Source organism: Zingiber officinale, chromosome 4A, assembly GCF_018446385.1.
Source record: "Zingiber officinale cultivar Zhangliang chromosome 4A, Zo_v1.1, whole genome shotgun sequence".
Taxonomy (NCBI): domain Eukaryota; kingdom Viridiplantae; phylum Streptophyta; class Magnoliopsida; order Zingiberales; family Zingiberaceae; genus Zingiber; species Zingiber officinale.
In genome coordinates this window covers 90,364,438-90,378,513 of record NC_055992.1, presented here as the reverse complement: position 1 = coordinate 90,378,513, position 14,076 = coordinate 90,364,438, and the positions used below count along the sequence as shown (strand labels likewise).

The following is a 14,076-nucleotide window of genomic DNA, read 5'->3' as shown; positions in this document are numbered from 1 at the left end:
TTTGGTCTCCCGATAAAATTAAGCATCCCGTGTTCGCCCCGAACACACAACTTAATTTTATCAATAATAATTCATTCCACTAGAGAACTATTATTGAACTACCGCACCAATCCCAAATTACATTTTTGGGCTCCTTCTTATTATGAGTGTGTTAGTCTCACTGTGTTTAAGATATCGAATGTCCACTAATTAAGTGAGTTACTGACAACTCATTTAATTAATATCTTAGTCCAAGAGTAGTACCACTCAACCTTATCATCATGTCGGACTAAGTCCACCTGCAGGGTTTAACATGACAATCCTTTTGAGCTCCTCTTGAGGGCATTATCAACCTAGTATCTCTAGGACACAGTTTCCTTCTATAATCAACAACACACACTATAAGTGATACCATTTCCCAACTTATCGGGCTTATTGATTCATCGAACTAAATCTCACCCACTGATAAATTAAAGAAATAAATATCAAATATGTAAAATACCGGAAATAGGCGAATATTAATATGGGAATTTTCCGAAATTTTTGGACATTTTTCGGGAATTTTTCGGAGCTCGTATGGATGAGTTAACGGGGATAAAAACGGGGCCTCGAGAAAGCCTGTTTGGGTTACCCATTTAAGAGAGGAAAAGATTTATTTATTTATCTCTTTTTCCTTTTCTTATTTATTTTCTTATTTTCTTTTTGTTTCTTCTCATTCCCGCACCCTTCCTTCTTCTCCCCGACGCCGCCGCGTGCCTTCTCCTTCGGTGCCCTAACCGCCGGCCACGGCTGTTCCTCTCTTTATCTTCTCCTCTTCTCGGTGAAGCCGAGCCTTTCTTCCTCGCCGCCACCCACTTCCTTTTCTTCCTCACTGATTCTGTGCCCTAACCGCCAGCACCCGAGCCGCCGGTTCTCGGTTCCCGATCGCGACCCCGGTGTTTCCCTTGTGCCCGAGCATTGCTGACACCGAGCAGGAGCCGAGCGATTTCTTGCCCTAGGTGCCGACGACGCACCTCTCTGCCCTAGCGCCGGGCCGCCGTCGAGCCCTAGTTCTCCGGCCGACTCTTCCTTCCCGAGCCGCACCAGGCGATGCCATCACTTGAGGCCGGACGGAGCAGTGCATACCCCTACTCCAATTGCCCAGATTCGGTAGCCAATTTGTTCCTCTGCCTAGTGTCAGTAAACAAGCCTTCTTCCCTCTGTATTGTCGTCGGCCACAAGATTTCGAGCATCAACAGATTTCTATAGCCTATTGACAGAGAGGAAGAAGATTTGGGTAAGGCAGGTAGGGTTCTGTGTTTGCAAATTCTTATGTTAGTGGGTTAATTGATCACATTGGTGTTTTATTTGTTTACAGCAGCAATATACCTTTGCTGGCAACAACAAATCGTGTGTGTGGATCAACAATCAAGGCTGTGAATTTAGGTAAGGGTAGGAATTTGATGCGTTTTGTAGTTAGATGTTTATGTGGTAAGGGAATTAGGTTTGGATTTAATCTAATGGGTTGATTGGGGATTTAGTTGCTAACCCTAATTAACTATTAGATTTAAAAAGGTAAATTGAGGATATGTGATTAGGGTTTTACCCTAAATTTAGTCCTAGGGATTTTATTTAGCTGTTCTTATGAAGTAGCTAAATAAAATATTTGTATATTGTTTGATACAAGACTTTGACGCGAGACGAGTATCTCGACGTCGTGGACCAGATTGGACTTTTCTATTTTCGGAGGCGGGTACTTTTGACTTATTGTCTTTGATATGCTTAGTAATGAAAATAATATGTTGCATTAATTGTGTTTCCTATTTATTTCGGTTAATCACTGCCCAATACATGTTACCTGTTTGATTGATTGTTTGATTGCATCTCGTATTGGTCTTGTACCTGATCTATCATGCTCATGGGTAGTGATATAACCACGTTTCACATGTTCAGGACCTAGGTTTGATACCTTATTGATCAGTATATCTTGATATGATTCATTCGCTTTGGTGCACATTATGATATATATCCAGAGATTGGTTTAGTATATTACCATGCTTAGTGACATGCACCATTCGCATGATTGCATGCTGAGTGATTGATTGATCCTTTATTGTCGAGCACTTCGCCGCTCATCACCGCTCGGTGGCCTTCGTCGCGACGCCACGGGTAGCAGGATACGTCGGTTGACTCTTCGGTGCTCCGTTGATCCGCCAGTAGTGTGACGCAGCGTGAAGCACGTTAGAGATTCCTCTCCGTCATAGTGTCCGAGATGAGCATTGCACTCCCCATTTATGATTTGGGGTAGGAGTATGTACTCCGACAACATCCCGCCCACTCGATCACTCATCGGGAGTAGTGTTGCAGAGCACGGTTGTCACACCTACCCACTCGGTCCCACCGTTGTTGTGAGTCGACCGCGGGGTGACCGTGACATTGGCGCATCATACGTGATGCATTCTTCGTTGGTTTGCGTTTGTTGCACTTATATCGCCGCATTCGCTTGATACCTTGATCGATACGCATGTGTCTTATACCTTCGGTTGTTTGTCCTTTTAAGGTCCGCTTAATCTGATTCCCTCCGCTTTTTCGATTCAGAGTTACCTTTATCTTTATCGAGTACGCATGATTAGTGCTAGGTGTTATTTCTTTACTGCATATCAATTGTACTCTTGAGTGTTGGACTCACCCGCCTCATATTATTTTCGGGTTGATCTTTGTCGGGAGGGAGTTCGCTAGTCCCCACAAGACGTAGTCTTCAGTCCTCTTTGGGTTGGTTTATTTTATTTTAGTTTTTTCTCTATCGGACTTTGCTTTAGTCTTGTTTTGGATTTTTCATATGGATATTGTATGGAATCCTTTCGTTTGATGGACCTTTGATATGATTTGGATTTTATTCTATTATATGCCTGCCTGGAAGAGGTGGGTTCGTCGGTTTTGAGCTTTACGAGTGTAGTGGAGTAGGGTGGATTTAGTCGAGTTTTATTGTTTTGTTTACTATTTTATTAACTGCGTGGTTGTTTTGCTTATACTTATATAAACCGCGTGGTGATTGGTTTTATTTCTTGTTATTATTCCAGCCGCATGTGGTTTATGTATGTAGAAGTTTCATTGTCACGTCGGAGATGTCAGAAATTTCTTGGATAGGGACTTCTCCGGGCGTGACAATTTAGTGGTATCGGAGCAGGTTTACGATCTTGTTTTGTATTTTGATTTTCGGGATTTATCCGATACCAATTTATTTGGTATCGAGCGGGTTATGATACACCTTTGGTGTTCGAGATTTATCGGATACCCTTGTTGGTATTCGGATATTTGGGTTAGCCTCATGAGTCAAACTGGGCATTATCGGATTTTCGATATGATTATGTTTCGGATTTCTGTTTCGGATTTATTTGGATTTCCGGCGATATGTACGTTCGGAATTTTGAGGTCAAATTGGGGACTGGACAGCGACGGAACATCTCCAGATGGTAAATAGGTAAAATGATTAATTTTATAATACCTGAGTAATAATTATTATATCCTAACGAATATTGATCTTTTTCTTAAGTACTCCAAACTGTTATTGACATAATCAGTGACATCTTGCTTTTCTGTGAGTATAGGTGGAACAAATGTAAGAATTGTCCGAATATTGAAGTTACAAACTTCTAGGAGGCTATATAAGCAAAATGACAAGTATCACCTGTGATACCCGTATATAAATCTTAACATATTATGTGATATGCCCATACCACCTGATTTGGAATAAGAATTAATTCAATGATACAACCGACCATACTTTATAATTTCAGTTGGTTGTGAATTAGAAAATAAGTGTACAAGTTCTTTAGTATGACAGGTGAAGAATGCTTAAGAAGGAGTCAGTGTTATAAGGAAAGATAGGAGTAACTTAATACAGATCAAATCATTGTGTAAAATTATAGGTTGCCATCCTGCACAGCCGAAAACTGATTGTTTTGATAACTTAATGAAAGTAAATATTGAATGATATGACTAATCTCTACAATGAAGTATATGTTGCCTCCAAAAAGGATTATTGAATTATAGTATCACGCTAACACTAGACACAATTAGGCACACGCCAAAGCATGTCAATATGAATTCCACTAGTGATATGATGTTTACTAATGTTTGTTTATCGAAATGTTTATTATATATTTGTAACTTTTTCCTCTAAAATTCTAATTAATTAGATTGACTATTTAATCACTATAGTCTTACTCCTATATATATAACAAGTGTAAGGAGTAGGATTTATCTGAATTCACGGCATACCACATTCTGCCAAACCACATCAGGGTGTTGATATGATATAGTACAATACAATTTTAATTTCAATCCACTAGCTGATTGTTGCATTCCTGCTATATATAGGTAAAAGAGTTAGGTAGAATGAGAACAAAGGAGTACCAATCATTTAAAATTTATTCCATCATGCTTCAACATATGTATCCAAAGTGAGTGTATTCATTCGTATAGAGAATGGAATTGTGGTATAAAAATTAAGGTAATAAAGTTGATAAAGTGAGAGCTTGATGCTGATGTTAGTATTACTCGTCAGAGCTAAATTTTTGATTCAGTATCAGTACAATCTTTAATTTCATTGCCAAGCAATCCCCTACTTGCTTGTTGCATTTTGTGCAAGCTGTCTCATCCATCATTGGCCCTATGGACACCAAAAGGAAGTTTGCTTCCTTCTCCACCAGATACTGCCATTTTAGCACTTAAAAGATATGCATCAGCTGGTGCCAATGACTAATGTGAAATTCAGTTACGATGATACAATTTTCAAATTATGATGTAAGTGAGATTAGAATGACTAAAGCAACTGTATCTGTGTGTTAGATAACTGATTCATCTACATGTTTAGAATGGATACCAATCTATTCAGGGCATTTTCAATTTATGCTGAACTCTGACTTTTATAATCAGATAAACTTGTTAAAATTAAATATTAGTAGGTTACCCACTTTCCGACCGCAGCGACTGACTGTTTCCCTACGGTCCGGTGATGCTTTAGACGTCACCCAGGAGATCAGAGTTTGTCCGTTAGACTTTGGCAACATGATACTTACGGTAGATCTTCTAGTATTGGAGATGGTCGAGTTTGATGTCATACTTGGCATGGATTGACTGTCAATATATCATGCTACCGTTGATTGCCAGACGAGGATGGTCACCTTTCAGCCTCCGAACCAACCCTCGTGGAGTTTCACTGGCATCAGAGACGACGGTGTCTCGATTATTTCGGCGATTCAGGCGCAGAAGCTGCTGTCTCACGGCTGTCATAGTTTTCTGTTGTCGTTGATCAGTACTGAGGACAGTAGTAGTTCGCGACGCTCCGTTCTGAGTACCGGATGTATTTCCGAGGAGCTGCGGTTTGCCTCCCGGCCGGTGGAGTTCGCTATTGGTGATTAACCGCTACCGACATCGAAAGTCCGTATCGTATGGCACCAAAAGAGTTGAACGAGTGAAAGTTCAACCCGGGAGCTTTAGGCGATTTATTCGCCTAGTGTTTCACCGTGGTTCTCCGATTCTGTTTGTCGAAAAGGATGGTACTATGAGGTTGGTATTGACTACGACGAATTCGATGGTCGTAAATAAATATCCATTACCACGGATCGAGGATTTGTTTGATCGGCTCAGAGGTACTTCAGTGTATTCTAAGATTGATCCGCGATCCGGATATCATCGGTGAGTCGAGATTACGATATCCGTAAGACTTTTCGTATCACATTATGAGTTTTGGTAATGCCATTTGGGCTTACCAATGCCCAGTGTTTATGGATTTGATGAACCGCGTTTTCCGGAGTATCTAGATCGGTATATCGCTTTTCATTGATGACATATTGTCTACTCTCGAGGAGGAGCACGACAACATCTTCGCACGATCTTGAGATTCTTCGACGACATCACCAGACGCAAGTTCGCAAGTGTGCTGGTTATCCTCGATCGGTTTTCGGGACACGTGGTTTCTAGCAGAGGTATTTCATTGATCCTCAAAGATCGAGTCACACCTGGGAGCGGTAAAGTCGATTCAGAGATCCGCAGTTCGATTGGCGGATATTACCGACGCGTTTTGTCGAGGATTCTCGCGTATTGCTATGCCACCGACACGTCTTGGGAAAGGCGTGAAGTTCATATGGTCAGGATCGAGACCAACTTCCGGTGAGCGGAGATTAGTGTCGACTCCACTTTGGTTTTACCTTCCGGAGAGGATGGATTGTACTTTATACCCACGCATCTCTTGAGGTTTGGTGCTTGCTACGATGCGACGGCGAGTAGTCTCACGCCTCGTCACCGAAGGAGTGAGAGGAACTACCGATTCGTGACTTGGAGTTACCGCCATCATCTTTGCTCAAGCTTTGGCCATCATTTATCAGATCACATTTGAGATTCTCACCGATCATAAGAGTCTCAAATACATTTTCACTCGGAAGGAGCTTTCTCGACGGAGGAGATGGATGGAGTTCTGAAGGACTACGATTGTACCATTAGCTACCACAGGAAAGCTAATGTGGTCGAATGACTCGAGGAAGTCCAGGAGGACTTTGCACACCGCATTGTCACTTGATCGCGGACTTGATTGAGCTTTCTCGAGTTAGATCTTGAGGCAGGACCAAGCAGGCGGTATTCAGTTACCATGGTTGCTCGATCGTCGATCGACGAGGATCCAGAGGCACAGGCTGATGATGGCGTTGCGGTTTATTAGCAATGAGATAGCTTAGGACAGGAGCTTTACGAGGCGAGGAGGTATTATATTCTTCCGAGGCGATTACGTACCTCGCCTCATCCGGTCTTACAGAGCTACTACAGAGGCACATCGTTCTCGATTTGCGATCCATCCAGCGGGACCCGCATGTATCGAGACTTGAGGCGTTCCTACTGGTGGAACGGCGTGAAGAAAGATATCGCGATTTCGTAGCTAGATGTCTTGTCTGTCAGCAGGTGAAGGTGAACACCGAGACCTGCAGGTTACTTCAGTGATTCTATTCACGAGTGGAAGTGGGATCACATTACCATGGACTTTGTGGTAGAGTTGCCGAGGACACGACGTGACGCGATTTGGGTAATCGTTGATCGATTAACCAAATCGGCTTCTTAGCGATTCGGAGGACCGATTCCTGGATCGATTGGCGATCTGTATCAGAGAGATTATCGAGACTACATAGGTGTTCCATTGAGTATCATTTCGGATAGAGATCCACGGTTCGCCTCGTTTACGCGAGTCTGCAGGCGCCTTGGGCGCGCGGCTTTTGATCTGACTTTCCATCCGAGATAGATGGACGGTGAGCGGACCATTCGGACTTTAGAGGACTGTTGAGATCGCGTTATGGATTTCGGAGGCGATTGGGAGGACTATCTGCCGTTGGTAGAGTTTCTGACAGCCTTTCGTTCGGTATCCAGGATGGCTTGAGGCGTTGTATGGTAGACCTTGGACACCCGTCCTACAGGATGAGGTTGAGAGGCCCATTGTTGGGACCGTGATAGTTCAAAGAGATGCAGAGTTCGTCATTATCGAGACGGAGGATGTCGAGGCGCAGGACCGCCAGAAGAGTTATCTTGATCGGAGACGCAAACCACTAGAGTTCTCTGTTGGCGACCGTGTATTTCTCGAGTTTCACCCACGAAAGGGGTGAAGAGATTTGCCCTCGAGGAGCTAGCTCCATGGTACATTGGTCCCTTCGAGATCTTGGAGAGGATCGAGCAAGAGCTTCACCGACCGGGCACTACCACCGTCGCGATGTATTTCATATCCGCCGAGGAGATATGTGATCCGACGCACGCTAATATCGGTTCGATTCGACTGACATTACCTATGAGGAGGTTCCGGTACGGATTCTCGACCGGAAAGAGCGTCAGTTGCGGAACAAGACTATCCGACTGGTTAAAGTCGGATGGCAGCATCATTCGGACGAGGAGGCTACTTGGGAGCTCGAGGATACGATCCGAGCTCGATATCCCCATCTTTTCACTTGAGGTATGTGAGTTTATTTACCGTTCAGTATTTATTATTATTATCTGTTATTAGTACTTGCTGATAGTAGATACTGAAATTTGGGGACCAAATTTTTTATTAGTGGGGGAGAATGTAAAATACCGAAAATAGGCGAATATTAATAAGGGAATTTTCCGAAATTTTGGACATTTTTCGGGAATTTTTCGGAGCTCGTATGGACGAGTTAACGGGGATAAAAACGGGGCCTCGAGAAAGCCTGTTTGGGTTACCCATTTAAGAGAGGAAAATATTTATTTATTTATCTCTTTTTCCTTTTCTTATTTATTTTCTTATTTTCTTTTTGTTTCTTCTCATTCCCGCACCCTTCCTTCTTCTCCCCGACGCCGCCGCGTGCCTTCTCCTTCGGTGCCCTAACCGCCGGCCACGGCTGTTCCTCTCTTTATCTTCTCCTCTTCTCGGTGAAGCCGAGCCTTTCTTCCTCGCCGCCACCCACTTCCTTTTCTTCCTCACTGATTCTGTGCCCTAGCCGCCAGCACCCGAGCCGCCGGTTCTCGGTTCCCGATCGCGACCCCGGTGTTTCCCTTGTGCCCGAGCATTGCTGACACCGAGCAGGAGCCGAGCGATTTCTTGCCCTAGGTGCCGACGACGCACCTCTCTGCCCTAGCGCCGGGCCGCCGTCGAGCCCTAGTTCTCCGGCCGACTCTTCCTTCCCGAGCCGCACCAGGCGATGCCATCACTTGAGGCCGGACGGAGCAGTGCATACCCCTACTCCAATTGCCCAGATTCGGTAGCCAATTTGTTCCTCTGCCTAGTGTCAGTAAACAAGCCTTCTTCCCTCTGTATTGTCGTCGGCCACAAGATTTCGAGCATCCACAGATTTCTATAGCCTATTGACAGAGAGGAAGAAGATTTGGGTAAAGCAGGTAGGGTTCTGTTTTTGCAAATTCTTGTGTTAGTGGGTTAATTGATTACATTGATGTTTTATTTGTTTACAGCAGCAATATACCTTTGCTGGCAACAACAAACCGTGTGTGGATCAACAATCAAGGCTGTGAATTTAGGTAAGGGTAGGAATTTGATGCGCTTTGTAGTTAGATGTTTATGTGTTAAGGGAATTAGGTTTGGATTTAATCTAATGGGTTGATTGGGGATTTAGTTGCTAACCCTAATTAACTATTAGATTTAAAAAGGTAAATTGAGGATATGTGATTAGGGTTTTACCCTAAATTTATGTTTTTTTTTATTTATTTGTTCTTATGATCCAAGTATCTGGGAAAAAATAAAATATTATAAGTGGTATGCATGAAAATCCTATTCTACAAAACATAGTCCTAGTTGATTTGATTAAGAAAATCTAGTTAGGTTAGTGCTTATTAATTAAGTTTAGTTAAGTTTGTACTTTTTAATTTTAATTATTAAATTAATTTAGTTAGGTTTGTGTTTAATAATTAAGGTCGTATTAAAATTAAAATTTATATCTATAATAAAGGTAATATTAATAATTAAGTGTAAGTTTTCAATTTAATTAAGTTTAACATTTTGGGTTTAATTTAGAATTATTCAATACTCATTCACTTAATGATATATATTGATTATGTTTAGGTTTAGTTATATTACATTAATTATAATAATTTTGGATTGCAATTCTTGAATTGATTGATTGATTTTATTAAACGATTGCGGTTGATTTAATGATTAGATTTATTACTTTGATTAATGTTAATTATATTGATTTATGTTTTGATTGATTTTCAGGGGTAGCGTGTAGCACGTTAGAGATTCCTCTCCGTCATAGTGTCTCGGGAGATGAGAGCGTTGCGCTCCCCCATTTATGATTTGGGGTAGGAGTACGTATGTACTCCGACAGCATCCCGTCCACTCGATCACTCATCAGGAGTAGTGTTGCAGAGTGCACGGTTGTCACAGCCCTACCCACTCGGTCCCACTGTTGTTGTGAGTCGGCTGACTGGCGTCAGGGGTGACCATGACATTGGCATCATATGCATGATGCATTTATTGTTTGTGTTTGTGTTTGTTGCACTTATATGCTGCACATTGCTTGGATACCTTGATTGACATGCATACAGGTCTTCTATACCTTTCGGACTATTTGTCCTTTTACCGGGTCCTGGTTAGTATAGTTTCTCTCCTGTTCTCTTCGATTTGCATCTATCTTTATTATTGTCAGGAGACTGTACGCATGATTAGTGCTAAGTGTTATTTCTTTACTTTGCATATCAACTGTACCTGCTGAGTGTTGGACTCACCCCGCCTCCATTGTTGTTATTTTCAGGTTGATGCTGTCAGGAGGGAGTTCCAGTCGCTAGTCCCCACAGCACGTAGTGCTAGTCCTCTGCTGGGTTGAGCTGTTATTTTATTTTAGTTTTTTTTCTCTATCAGACTTTGTTTTAGTCTTGTTTTGGATTTTTCATATGGATATTGTATGAAATCCTTTCGTTTGATGGACCTTTGATATGATTTGGATTTTATTCTACTATATGTCTGCCTGGACGGCAGAAGAGGTGGGTTCGTCGGTTTTGAGCTTTACGAGTGTAGTGGAGTAGGGTGGATTTCGAGTCAGAGTTTTATTGTTTTGTTTACTATTTTATTAACTGCGTGGTTGTGACAGCCAGAGGCTGAATACTTATATAAACTGCGTGGTGATTGGTTTTATTTACTGTTATTATTCCAGCCGCCTGTGGCTGAGGTATTTATGTATGTAGAAAGTTTCAGATTGTCCGTCGTACAGGGGAGATGTTGCCGAAATTTCTTCGGACAGGGACTCTTCTGGGGCGTGACAAAATATATGTGCTTGTTATTATATTAGGATTAAGAGCACACACTTCCATAATAACCGAGGTCTTTGTTTCTTTATAAAGTCAGTATAAAAGAAACGACCTCAAATGGTCCTACTCAATACACTCTAAATGTACTAGTGTAATTATACAGTCAAGATAAACTGATACCTAATTACACTACGACCTTCTAATGGTTTGTTCCTTTCCATTTTGGTCGTGAGCTACTGTTTATAATTTATAAGGTACTAATAACATCATCTTCTGTATGTGACACCACATACTATGTTATCTACAATATAAATTAATTGAACAACTACAACTAAATGTAGATCATTTGACCAAACGTGATTCTTTATTCATAATGAATGTTTACAAAGCTTAGGCTTTCAGTATACACTCTAACAATTGGAAGTATAACAGTGAGGTTTTGAAGCTGTAAAAAAAAAATTTGTAGAAACTGCAAGAAGAAAAAAATGTAGAAGTGCTGGAATTATGTTTCTTTGATAATCATACAACATTTGCAGATTTCACATTAAGTTCTGGAAAGCTAGTATTTGTTAGACAATGAAATTAAGGGTTGCTGGAATTGGATATGCAGACGCTGTGCAGAATTTGATCGGGTTCTTCACTGGAAATTGACAGAGATGCAGATCCTGGAATCATTTGCACTGCAGTGCAAGAATTCTGTAGAATACTTGTTATTAAAATCTATTTAGTGCAAATTTTGTGTGTAGATTTTGATCAGCAATGCTTTCCTGCAGAGACTACAATTCAGTTGCGACAAAGATCAGTTCTGAAATTAAAAGTATCAACTTCTGTTCACAGCAGTGTGTAGAATCAGAAAATGAATCTAGTATCAATTGTGTATCAACTTTGTATAGCTAGTTTTTAAATTCACTTAGGAAGCAATTGAAGATCTTGAACTTTTAGAAATAATTGTGATAACACTTTTCTTGACCTACTGAAGTATTGAAAGGTACAAGAATCTGTTGCTAAAGATCTGATAGCAAGCTGTGAACTTCAGTAATTATTCTGTAACTGATGAAGTGATTAAGGAATAGAATTTTCAGATTTCTGAAGATGCAAACTTTGAGGAAACTGGAAGTAATCACTGATTTCCTGGAGAGGACTCAACTTCTTTACCAAGTCTTAACTTATAGATCTTGAAACTTTCAGACCATGAATTCCTGCAAATCTGGATTCTGAAATTACACTACAGTCCTGTCAAGAAGATCTTGAAATTCTATTAAACTTGTATCCTAATTCTGAATTCTTGAATGATATGATTGATAAACTGACATGAAGTTGGAGTAAGGGAATGGTCAATGAATGTATCAACAAGACCTGACTGCTGGATTGGTGTTAATTTTGTTTGCAGATTTTCTATAATTCTGCGAACAGAAACTGATTTCCAGAGTTGAAATTCTGAATGTGAAAATGTGCAGAAGGTTTCAGCTGGTTTCTGCAGTAGGCAAATTTTGAAAAATAATGGTGGCAGAACTCCAAATTGTTGTTTTGGAAGCTTGATTGAGTTGTTCTTGTGGAGCTTCACTGCTGTAAAATCAGCTGGATTTAAGTCTTTGAATTCAGAAATTGATAGGGGATTGAGAACCAGAATTTGTAATTTGCTAGAATTCTTAGGAAACAAATGCTGATTAAGTCCTTGCTTGCCCAATTTAGTGATGAAATTCAGAAATGGGAAGCTGAATTTGTTTAGAGATCAGAACTGTTCGGATTCAAATGAAAAATGGAAATTCGAAGTGTAACCCCACTTAAACCATTGGAGAACATGTGTAGAAGGGAAGATTTGGGAATGATCATTAAGCTAAGGAAGTTTACTGGATAAACATATAAACCATTTTAAGTTGAAGTGGGAAAGGGAAGTGAAGAGGTTATGAAATTGCGTATCAAATGAGTACCAAAATTTTTGCAGCAGCACTGAGGTTGAACTGTATTAATTGCTATCACTAAATTTCGTTAATCAGTTGGTGAGGAGACGCAGGGTTCTGAATTTCAGTGTTGAATAGCTATGGGTGATACATTGGCTTCATTTGAATAAACATTAGCTAGCACATTATAAAGATCCTGTTATTGATTGGTTTTATGCTTTGCTTAAGAATTATTTCCGATTGATGAGAAGAGGATTGAGATTGAGTGGACTTGATTTCTGGCACTGTCTAGCTTCTAGATTTTCTGATCAGTGAACATACTGGAATCTGTTTGCTGAAATCAAAACTGGAACTTAATTTTTCAAATTGGATTCTATTGGTTTTGATTGCCAAAACTACAGTCTCAACACCCATGCATTGTACCAATTCTGATTTTGACCAATAGGAGCTTGAAGATGTAAATTTTAGAAACTATTTTAATTCTGATAAGTCTGAAATCTAATTGCATAAGTTAGTAGCAAGATTTGGATTTTGTGTTTTGAATTGATTCTGAGTTTCAGAATTTTCAAGCTCAAATGTAAAAATTTTTGATCCATTGCTTATGTGCAATTGTGCTATGCCCAGATTTGTAACTGGACGTTTCTGAATTGGATCGAGTTTTTACTATGTTTCTTGATCAGTTAAATGCTCAAGTATAGACTAAATTTTGTAAGATGGATCTTTATAGTTTGAGTTGAAATTCAAGATCTCCTACCAATTGTTAATGTAATCTTCCATGACAAAACTCTAAGAGGCAGGCTGCTTCTACATTTGTACTTGATTTTTTTTCTGCTGTAATTGTGAGTCTGAAACAGGGAAAATTACTTCTACCTAGTGCTAATTCTGAATTTGGTTTAGATTTCAGATATTTGAGAATTTGTATCCACCTTGAAGACTATTTAGAAATCCAGAACTGTGGCATTATGGTGACCATTCTACAAATTGTGTAGTTCATGAAGGAAACAAGATAACCAGTGGGTAGAGATGCTTCAAGTAATTAAATGGCATGATATGTTTCATTGTCCGAGACGACCAATGCTTTAAGTGTGGGGGAGGGAATTATTCTTAATGATTTGAGATTATTTTTGAGCTTCCAAATGATGGAATTGAAGTGTAAGAGCTGGAAAAACAGTGAAAACAGAGAAAAAAAACAGAGAAGAGGAAATGGCAAGACAAAAGAGTATCAAAGTTGGAGATTGAGTATCAAGATTCTTTGTTAGCCATCAAATTGAAGAAGAGGTTAGCTTGATATTTTGAATTGGTAATAACAAATGATATTCATCTCTTTTCACATCAAAATGGTCAACTCATCAAGTATATTCCTCCAATACTCTCATCTCCTCATTTTCTTCATTAAATACTTTTCTTTTGCCATTTCATCCACTTTCATTGTTCTTTTTGATTCTATTTCAATTCTTGTTGATTA

General features: G+C 40.2%; 1 long non-coding RNA gene across 1 annotated transcript; it reads left to right on the top strand.

Moving 5' to 3' along the window:
• Positions 1-689: 689 nt before the first annotated feature.
• On the top strand, positions 690-10,259 carry LOC121970136. Its single transcript, XR_006108858.1, has 3 exons — positions 690-1,255; positions 1,337-1,404; positions 10,218-10,259. It is a non-coding gene; the product is annotated as an uncharacterized LOC121970136 (long non-coding RNA).
• The last annotated feature ends 3,817 nt before the right edge of the window (positions 10,260-14,076 follow it).